General features: G+C 36.5%; 1 pseudogene; it reads left to right on the top strand.

The window, feature by feature from the left end:
- Positions 1-8,152: 8,152 nt before the first annotated feature.
- On the top strand, positions 8,153-8,528 carry LOC109457253 (small ribosomal subunit protein eS25 pseudogene; annotated as a pseudogene).
- Positions 8,529-11,093: the final 2,565 nt, after the last annotated feature.

Here is an 11,093-nt window from a genome sequence, read left to right on the forward strand (position 1 = left end):
CACAGCTTCCGGCCAGAACCTGTAACAAGAGGAAAGGAGAAATGAGATCCCTAGGCAATTTTTGTCTGTATGCTCTTTGTGTGTGCTGAAGGGTTAGAGGGTAAGGGGGATGATAGGGAGGCATCCAGTGCTGACAACATGGACCCTTCTAGTCTAAGATCAGCGTGAAATTAATCAACAGCATTACATAATTGTTAACTTCTGGAAAGAGCACTAGATGGACCATGCTGCCATGAGTCAAATCATAGACGGGGTGACTTATTTTGAGGTGAAACATCACAAATCCAAGAAGGCAAAGAAGCTCAGCAGTAAACAAAAATGGGTCTGAAAGTAGAAAGTATTGCCACATCACTAAGAACAGACTGCCTTTGATGCCAAGTGGTAAGGAACATGTATGCTGTATGTTGAATTTTCACACCTGTATATGTTAGCAAGTAGAGTTCCTTTTAAAAATAAGAACATTAATTCAGTGTCTTTATTAATTAAAAATGTATAATAAGCAGTTGCCAATAATAATTTGACAATAATAATTTGCCTGAGCTATTATTCTTAGTGTTTTCTTCTCCTGTAATTGTAATTCTAAGTAGCCTCCACAAAATGTGTCAAAAAGACACATGTTTCCTTAAACACAGACTGATTTGTCCCTTTTTAACTCCACTTTCTTTCTTTCTGTTACCAGCTAACGATACTTGATGTGTCTATTTTAACACAACCTTAGTTGCTTATATTTATTTCTACAACATTCTGCTTTTTCCCTTTAATTCTCAAAATGTTGCCTCATTCCAATTGGCAAGTGGTACTTCATAGCATTGTGTTTCAACAGCCCCTCTGGGTTCTGCATTTTCCCCAAGCGTTTTTAGATACACTCTCTATTTTTATCATGCCTTCTATTGTATACAAGCTGCTTACTCCTTCTATACAACTTCCCATGATGCACCAAATTAATCATATTCTTCCACTCATGGCACTGGTCATCAATGGTCAGAGTGGGACACCCCTTTGCTTTTTAAAGTTAATTTATACTTTCTGTCCTCCTACCTGTTTTACTCTCAAATCTCCTTCCCCTCTCTCATGGTCAACTAATTTCAATGCGTTGGATATATATGTATCCTCGGGTTTCTATGTATCCTTGTATTGTTGGCTGGTATAAGTATATATATGTAATTTATATATACTTACTTGTTATTGTGCTAAAAACCTCATTATTTCATTTCTTTTTCCAGTCAGGATTTTTTTTTTTTTAATCTATCCACTTATCTGTGCATATTCTAGCCCCTGGCTTCTATTTGCTGTATAGTATTCCATAGAAAACCTACATAATATTTTACTTCTCTGAAATTCACATTGGGATGGACACCTAAATTCACAATATACGGTGTGTTATCAAAATATCTGTGGCTGCCGAGTGTCATCCAACAGAAAGGCAGGGATCTTCAATACGGGAAGTGGCATGTCGAACCTTAGTAACAGCGTGTGACAAATTTCAAAGTGTTCGGTGCAGTCAGTTGGGTATGAGCTATGATTGAGAGAAGGTGTGTTTTAAAGTGTGCCATAAATCATCCTCCATCATGACAACACTGTGTGTCACACATCGCTTCTGGTATACAGCAACCGCCGTCAAATAAAAACATTATGGTGTGTCCTCATCCACCTTATTCACATGATCTGGCAACATGTGACTTTCGGCTTTTCCCCAAAGTCAAAATGATTCAGGACATGAAGGCAACCATGACAGTGCAACTAAAGACACTCATGAAAGAGAACTTCAGAACTGCTTCAGAAAGTGGCAATACGATGGGATAAGTGTGCTCAAACTGGGGTTGGGAGGTGGGGGTACTTTGAGGGGGATTAATGGCAACGTGTCTTTTACTGTAAGATTTTTTTTTTTTTAGTTTAAACATTCACCATATTTCTTGATCACACATCATATTAGTTACCACAATGGGGGCATTGATAGCATTTTGGAAATGATTGGCATTGTTCAGAGATATTTCTGGTTCTCACAGCATGTGAATGCATGGGAGGAGGTCTGCCCTCTCTGACCACTTCTTATATATAATCCTGGGCAGTAAGTATGGGCAGATGTGACATGTGTCATTTCTGGACTGCAGCATTTAATTACCAACTTGAAATCCTCAGAGCTCATCTTTTCCTCTTCACAGAGGCTGACAGTGTTCACGATAGGTGGCTGCACCCTCAGTCTGAATAAATCCAATGAGCAAAGTTGGCCTACCAACCTGTAATGGACTTGCATTGCAGTGTGAACAAAAATCAAACATACAGTTATTGTAAGTAAGAGGTTTGGAGGTGATCACTGTATAATCTAATCCCCCCCCCCGACTGATACAATCCTCATAGATGCCCCTTCCTAGTAGTCCTGTTTGAGAATATTTTTGTGCTATATAACCAGGAATATTGGGACATATGGTATAGGCAGTTTAAATCTGAATAAGTGTTGCTAGAGTGCTCTTGAGGAAGGTTAAGCTTGTCTGGTTTTTCCACATCCTACTAATAATTAACACTATTCAACTTTCTAGTTTCTACCAATCAGATGGTTCTAAAGTGGTAAATTATTTTACTTTAATTTGCATTTCTCTGATTACAAATGAGCTTGAGGAACTCTTCATGTACTTGTTAGCTATTTGTGTTTAACCGTCTGTTTATCATCTGTTCATACCATTTGCCAGTATGAGCTTCTTCTCACAGAATGTATGTTTAATATGGTATAGTATATTTACTTATGCAGTGTAGCTTATTTTAATATGTATTTGTTTTTTTCCTAAAAGGGAAAATGTATATTTGCAGATATTTTTCTTTCACTAATAACTATTTCTTGACAAATTCAAAAGTCTTTTCTCAGACACACCCGTCCTTGGTATCACTATAAAATCAGTGAAGAGTGTGTATCCTGTTCTGTTTTATATCACACGGTGAAGGGGGCCTGTCCCCCTTATAGGAGCCTGTAGCTGTCCAGTACCTATTTGACTTAATAGGTGAATCTCCCTACAGTGAGATCCACTATTAGGAGGTCCATTAGCCCACAGATATAAAACTTATTTTCCAATATGAGCTGTATTAGTTAATAGAAACATATATTTGTAATGTCATGTACTTTATTATTTCATATCTTAACTTGCCTAGAATTTGAGTGGAGGGAAAAATTGGTCCTATTTATTGGTAAACATCTCAAACCACAACCAGCTTCCTACTAAGTCTGTCATTGCAGCATGAGCACAACCCCATTTTCAAATGATGTGGCTGTGTTAAAACTTTATTTACGGACACCGAAATTTGAGTTTCATACAATTTCCACGTCACTAAATAGTCTTCTTCTTTTCAAGCTATTTAAAAATGTACAAAAAATTCTTAGCTTGAGGGGGGAGGATTAGCTCAGAGGCAGTAGTTTGTGGACCTCACTTACAATGTCAGGTATAATAAAATATATAACATAATATGCAATATGTAAAAATAATTTTATTTCTATGCTTCAAGAAATTCTAAAGCCTTCATTTTGCCTATTTATTTAAGTTCTTATTTCTACTCTTAGCTTGCAGGTAGTCTATAACTTGGCCTTCCATATCTGTTCAACAATAAGTAGATCATCTTCCTATTGTAGTTCCTATCACCAACTAGTTGTTATTCAATAATTTATTTTTAAATCACTAATTAATTAACAAATAACCAATATGGACTCTCTGCTCTAGAAAACTTGTCTCTTCATTATGTTTCCTTGTTTTCTCTTCTCTTAATTTATATATTATCTCCTCTAAAACATCCTTATGAACTACTTTTATTCCTGCTTTATGCTGGGAAATATGTATTAGTAGAAATAAAAATTGAGAATATTTGCTAGTTTCTATATGATATCATGTTTTTGACAGAGGAGAGAGAAGGAGTAAATACAAAGTGAGTTCCAAATGCAGGTAATGTGGTATTGACATTTAGGAATTTATTCCTTTTCAGATTTTATGTTGACATTTTTTTTTTCATCCAGTAGTGTGTGTGTGTGTATGTGTGTGTGTATATATATATATATAATTGTACATATATACATATATATTGTTGCAGTATATATATATTTTCTATATATATATATTTGAAATGTACTTTTTAAATTCAGGAGTCACCCCTTTTCTGTGGTGAATGTACTAGTTTAGCATTTTTCTATGGACAGAACAGAGAAAGCATGGAAAATATCTATCTGGACTTATTGACTAAACGTCTGTTTCCACCACAGCAATTCAGTCTAAGTTAGATTTGAGCCAATCAGTGCAGAAGAGACCAGGGGACAAACATAGTCAGAAAGAAAATAGTTAAGAAGAAAGAGAGAAGGGAGGCATGCCTTTTTATTCTTTCTCCTAATAGCCTGTGGCAAGCTACTCCTTCATTTATCTATCTTTTGTCTGTGCAAGACAAAGTACATTCTTTTTTATAATGGTTTCCTAGAGATTTTAAAAAGAGAGATGCAGTGAAGTAAAAGGGGAAAGTTTTAAAGGAATGTTTAGTTTTTTCTCTGCATCCCTGTTAGGCAGCTAAGAAACTTGCTGGTATGTTTAATATGAATCACCACTGCAGTCATACTTGCCATTTCAAAAAAGAAAATATTGTGTTGGGGAGAAAATTACTTTGTGAAAATATTTTTGATGGTTTCCCTTTTTTTGCAAACAGAGACGTTCTGTTTTATATCTCTAGCTAGCTATTGCCAAATTATCCTCCAAAAGATGTGCCGGTTTATATTCATCAACCGTGCATCAAAATAACACACAAGTTTCTTTAAAGAACACTTTAAAATCCCACTTCAATTTTTGTTAATCTCAGATTGCTCTCCCTCACTTCCCAGATTCAATTTTGAGTTGAACTATATGTCCATCATTACATCTTTCCCATTGATGTTTTTATTCCAACTATAATCTTGATGTTCTTTTTCTAAATTTTTTATTTTTGATGTTTATTAATTGTTCTTTCTTAAACCTATAAAAATTGTCACTAATCCTTAGAGGAAAATATGATAGTTGAATTTGTATCTTCATTTCCTTTTATCTATCTGGTATAATTAATTATGTTGTGTCATCGAAATTAACCTCTGGTCGTTCGCAAAAGGTGAGAAGAATTCACAGACTCAGCCTGAAATGAGGAGAACAAGGAAGTAAGTTTATTCAAGGGGCCAGCCCGGTGGCTCAGGCGGTTGGAGCTCTGTGTTCCTAATTCCGAAGGCTGCCGGTTCGATTCCCATATGGGCTAGTGGGCTCTCAACCACAAGGTTGCCAGTTCGATTCCTCAACTCCCGCAAGGGATGGTGGGCTGCGCCCCCTGCAACTAGCAACGGGCAACTGGACCTGGAGCTGAGCTGTGCCCTCCACAACTAAGACTGAAAAGACAACAACTTGAAGCTGAACAGCACCCTCCACAACTGAGATTGAAAGGACAACAACTTGACTTGGAAAAAAATCCTAGAAGTACACACTGTTCTCCAATAAAGTCCTGTTCCCCTTCCCCAATTAAAAAAAAAGAAAAAAAGAAAAAAAAGGGGGGGAACCAACAGGCTTGGGAATTTATTTTTTAAAAAAAGAAAGAAAAGAAGGAAGCTGGCCCAGACGTTGCTAGTGCAGAGGACTGCAGCTAACTGTAGGTTAGCTTTTTTTTATATAGGAAAGTGTAGGTAAATTTCCTTATGGCAGGAGATGTGACGTATAGACTGAGGCCATTTGATTGACATATGTTGGTTATATAACTAGTTTCCTTCTGTTCATTCTCTTACCCAGAATGCATACAGGAAAATGCACGGAAGGCGAGGGTGGGGGGTGGGGAAGCAAGTTTTCGTGTTCATTCCATTTTAATTGCATTATAATTAGGCTAGAGGTCAACTGATGGGCATGTTTTGGCCATTTGCGCATGTGTGAAGAACCAGTTAAAACTACTTGGGTCTTATCTCTCTTTTTATGAGGGTTTAGACATCTTACATTTATTTCTAGGGGATGATCTTGGGCGTTTCTTGGGAAGGGGATGCAGGCCTGGGCAGCCCCCCTTCAGGTTTACTTTTATTAACCCTTTTCTGCCTCATCAAATTACATAAAATGTTCCTGTTTTTCTATATCATCTATCTTCTTTGAAAATGTTGACATAATTCTTTTCTGTAGTCCAATAACTTCTTTAATATTTCATTCTGATTATTTTACTCCATATACTTCCTTTTGGAATTCAATTCTTGGCCGCTTCCATGTTCAGTGCTTTTCAGACAATGTTGACTTTTTTCAGTATCATTGTCCAAATTAAAAAATAAAAAAAATTAAAAAAAATGTGTACATATACATACATATTATGTATATACATATACATATACGTATATATATATATATATATTTGAAAAGTACTTTTTAAATATAGGAGTCACCCCTTTTCTGTGGTTTCAGTTATCTGTGGTCAACAATACTCCAAAAATATTAAATGGAAAATCCCAGAAATAAACAATTCATAAATTTTAAATTGCTTGTCATTTTGAGCACCATGAAGAAATCTCATCCCCAACTTTCCACTTGGCCCTGCCTGGATGTGAATCATCCTTTGCCCAGCGTATCCATGTTGTGCACATTCCCCACCCATCGGTCGCTTAGTAGATGTCTCAGTTATGAGAGAGAGAGAGAGAGAGACCATATTCACATAACTTTTATTATTAGTGATTGTTTTACTCTTACTGTATTTAATTTATATATTAAATTTTATCATAAGTAAGTATGTATGGGGAAAAAGTAGTAGAAGTATGTATAGGGTTTGGTACTATCTATAGTTTCAGGCATCCACTAAGGATTTGGAACATATCCCCTATGGATAAGGGGACACTACTCTAATTGCCTTTAATGTGGTAAGGCGACTTCATGCTTACTATCTCAAAAAATAAGAACTGAAGTAGAGAATTGTTACATAAATGCCTTAGTACCGAAATTCATCATGTGTCCTATTCTCTCTATATAACAACTCTGCTTTGGTGTCTGTGCACGAGATGTGTTTTCTCTTGTCAACAACACCTATAAACACAGCTGTGTGCTACTAGTCTGCGCCAAATGTCCTTGATTTGGTCAAGAAACCAAAAGAGATTTAAAAAGGCAGATGCTCCATAAAGAAATTAGTTGGTGCACATTTGTTGACAAAAATAGAGCATTTAATGAAAATAGTTTTTTCATATAAGTAATCCTGAAGTTAACTTCACTGTTGTACTAGAGTCTCTATATTGCAGATAAGGTTAATATGGATGCAGTTTGTTTCAGACATAGAAACAGAAATACCAGTTTAATTCAAAACATATATCTTAAAGCTACTTTTAGATGAGAGTATATTTATAGTGGCACAAACATAGTCCCACTATATTACCTTCTTTACTGTGTATATGGATAAAAAATAAACTAGAATTAGATTAACAATACTATTACAAATATTTTCCTGATGTCAACATAAGCCTGGCTAAATGTCTATGTTTGGAAATTAAAGATATATAACATGCATGCAATTATTTGGTGAACTGAATAGTTTTTAAACAGCAGTGTTTTAGTAATTTTTTTCATGCGCCTTTGTGCATTCACATTTTGTGCTTTCACTTTATTAACTTTAGGGAGATGAAAGAGAATAATGATGTAGAGATTCAGAAACATTGACAGAAAAATACTATCCATAAAACACAATAGCTGAATTAAAATAAGCTCAAATAAATAATTTCCCAAGTTTTCTTATCGTCTTCTCTGAGATTCTTTTTAATTTGCTTTTTCTTATAAATACTTTCTTCCATTTACGTTTTTGTTTTTTCTCTCTTATTCGCTGCACAAGTGAAAATTAGGGGTACTACTAGAAAGTGATTGGGAATCAGATCAGAATTTGCTCACAGTTTTAAATGACAGGAACAATTCTCATGATGGCTTTATATTATACTCAACGAAAATTACTGTTATGCAGGAATGAGTAGTTAGTTTGCAAAGGTAGAGCTGGAAGACAAAGGATCCATGTGGAAGCCTAGGAGAGAGTCAGTGACATAAAGGACCATGATTGTGAGGAATATAAGGACTGAGACAGGACAGATTAGTATGTGTCTAAAAGTCATGTATCAAGAAATATTTACCTATCTTAGTGAAGCTGCAGTCGTAGCCTCTGCTGTCCTCACTTTGCCATGCTGCCCAAAGACGACAAGAAGAAGAAAGATGCTGGAAAGTCGGCCAAGAAAGACAAAGACCCAGTGAACAAATCTGAAGTCAAGGCCAAAAAGAAGAAGTGGTCCAAAGGCAAAGTTCGGGACAAGCTCAATAACCTAGTCTTGTTTGACAAGCGACATATGACAAACTCTGTAAGGAAGTTCCCAACTATAAGCTTATAACCCCAGCTGTTGTCTCTGAGAGATGGAAGATCCACGGTTCCTTGGCCAGGGCAGCCCTTTAGGAGCTCCTTAGTAAAGGACTTATTAAATTAGTTTCAAAGCACCGAGCTCAAGTAATTTACACCAGAAACACCAAGGGTGGGGATGCCCAGCTGTTGGTGAAAATGCATGAAAAACAGGCCCCACCAACTGTACATTTTGAAAAATAAAACTTTATTAAATAAAAAAAAAATTCACCTAAAATAAAATCCAACTACATAGATACTGAAGAAATTTGGTGGAAAAAACTGAAGTCTTTGCCCTCTAGAAAGTATAGAGTCTGATCAAACATGAGGAGACAAAAGAAAGTGATGATTTTAGATAGTGGAAAAAATATCTGGAAAACAGTATGTCTAAATGATAGAGATTGCCACGTTCGGGCTATGTTAGGATTTTCAGAAAAGAGGTCTCTGAGGAACTGACACATTTCGGTATAGTTGAATGATGAGAAGGAAAAGGGGAAATCATTCTCTGCAAAAGGAACAGTGAGTACAGAGGCCCTGAGGAAGAACCCAACTCAGTGTATCAGAGGAACCAGGAGGAAAAAATAAAAGTGTGAGGTTAGAGCACAGTAAGCAAGGAGAGAAATGGGATTGCAAACGCAGGACAATTTTATGGAGGGCTATAAAAGCCAAAGTAAAGCATTTAGATCTGATACTAAGTGTAATGGAAGCCAATGAAGGGAAGAGTTAGAAAACTACTACAACTGAGCAGGTGAAAGATGATGGTGGCTTGGATTAGGATGGTAGTGGTAAAGAGAAGAAGCGATAGATGGGTTTAAAATATGTTTACTGTACATAGTCAATTGATGGATGTTGCTGATGAGTGGGAAAAAGCAAGGACTCAAACTCTTAGCCTTTTGTCCACAGCACTACCTGGTAGTACTATTTACCACCTTGGGAAAGCTGAGGGGAGAGTAGGTTTGGTTAAGACAGAAAATGAGGTTTTAGTTTGTCAATCTAAAGTTCCAAGTGTTTATTAGGAAGAGACATAGAAAAATCAAGGAGGCAATTGAGTATATCAGTCTGGAGATCGTAGGAATTGTCTGGGTTAGAGGTATCAGCATGTCAATGTTATGTGAAGCTATGGGATTGGATGACATAGTGGAAGTATGGAAACAGACAAGAGAAAGGTCCAAAATTGAGGACAGAGGTTCTCCAGCACTTAACGATCAAGCAGAGAAGCAGAATTGAGTAAGAGGAGACTTAGAAGCAATGCCACGAGGCAGGAGGAAGTCTGAGAGGTACGATTTGACTGAGGTCAAAATAACAAAAGTTATTAGGAAGAAGTAACGGTAAGCTGGGTTGAGTGATATTGAGAATTCAATGAAACAAAAGCAAAAATGTGACCACTGGACTTTTCAGAATGACACTCATTAGTTACCTTGACTTGAGGAGTCTGCAGAGTGGTGAAATGAGGGCCTACACCGGGTTGAGGCAAGAATGTGAAATGAGGAAACAGAGAAATTATAAACAACTCTCCAAAATGTTTACAATTAATAGCTCCTTAAAAATGTGTACTGGGGAAACACTAACGGATTTTGGATATTTCAAGGCTTAAAAAAGTGATTTAGTAGAGGAATGAAATTTCTGATGCGGGAGACAGGAGGTTATATGCACAGGAGGTACAGGCCTTTGATGGAAGTAAGGACGATTTATCAGTAATTACAGAATGGAAGAAAGAGACAGTGAGAAAAATGCAGTTCAGTTGGATTTTGTGATGGCCAGATAGGGGAGTTTCTGTTTGTTTGTGTTTATTTTCTCAACAGCTGACAATGAGGAGCTTGGAGAAGGATATAATGTTTGACGTGAGTAGAGAATGAATAATGATTTGCATAGAATACAAAACTGAGCAAGAAGAGTATGTTTTTCAGGCATTGCTGAGTCCTATTGAAATGTGCAAACTTGAATTTAAAGTTAGAACAGTTATCAAATTTATTTGTTTGTTCCCACTGATATTAAGTGTTGAGGTAGAAACGTGGAGTAGGCAGGTAGATTTAAGAGCATAATAAAGATTGTAATTGGTAGACACATATCATAAAAGAAGAAATAACCCAAATAAACATTCCCATTCAGAAAGAAGAAGAAAGACAGACATACTGCAGACAGCGGCAGTAGAAATTTTGATGTCCCAAAAGGTAGACATTGTGAGAGACCCATCCCCTAAACAGAGAATATCTTGAGTTTTCCCTGAGTTCACTTCAAGGTAGAACTCCTTTTGTCCAGTGTTCTCGACAGCTCTTTGCTCGACCTTCTAGGAAACTGTCTTTTTCATTATGATCCTAGCCTGAAACAGGCACTGATGAACGTGTTCTTCCTAGGCCCTGAGCTGATTCTTTGCTCACTCCGTGCCCCACCAGCCACGTTAACGTGTAAACAGTCACAGTCTGTTTTCGTCCAGGCTGCTGGTTCTCTGGCAAAACATATCTCTCTGAAAGCTCTTTAATCTAGTTGATTCCAGTGACCTCTGTATGTCAAAATCCATGTTTACTGTTCTTTTCGAGCATTATTTTCTAGACATCTACTTAATTTGTGATTTTTTTTTTTATTTTTTTATTTTTTAACCCTGTCCTCTCTCTTTAAACCTAGTAATGGGTACCTTGAGCCTAACATTTTTCAGAGGAAAAACTAAATACTTTGTTTATTTTCCTAGAACAATTTTTCTTTTCTAATTGAAAGTATGTGCTCAAGATCACATC

Source organism: Rhinolophus sinicus, chromosome 17 (genome assembly GCF_057876585.1).
Source record: "Rhinolophus sinicus isolate RSI-liver-muscle chromosome 17, RSI-T2T, whole genome shotgun sequence".
Taxonomy (NCBI): Eukaryota; Metazoa; Chordata; class Mammalia; order Chiroptera; family Rhinolophidae; genus Rhinolophus; species Rhinolophus sinicus.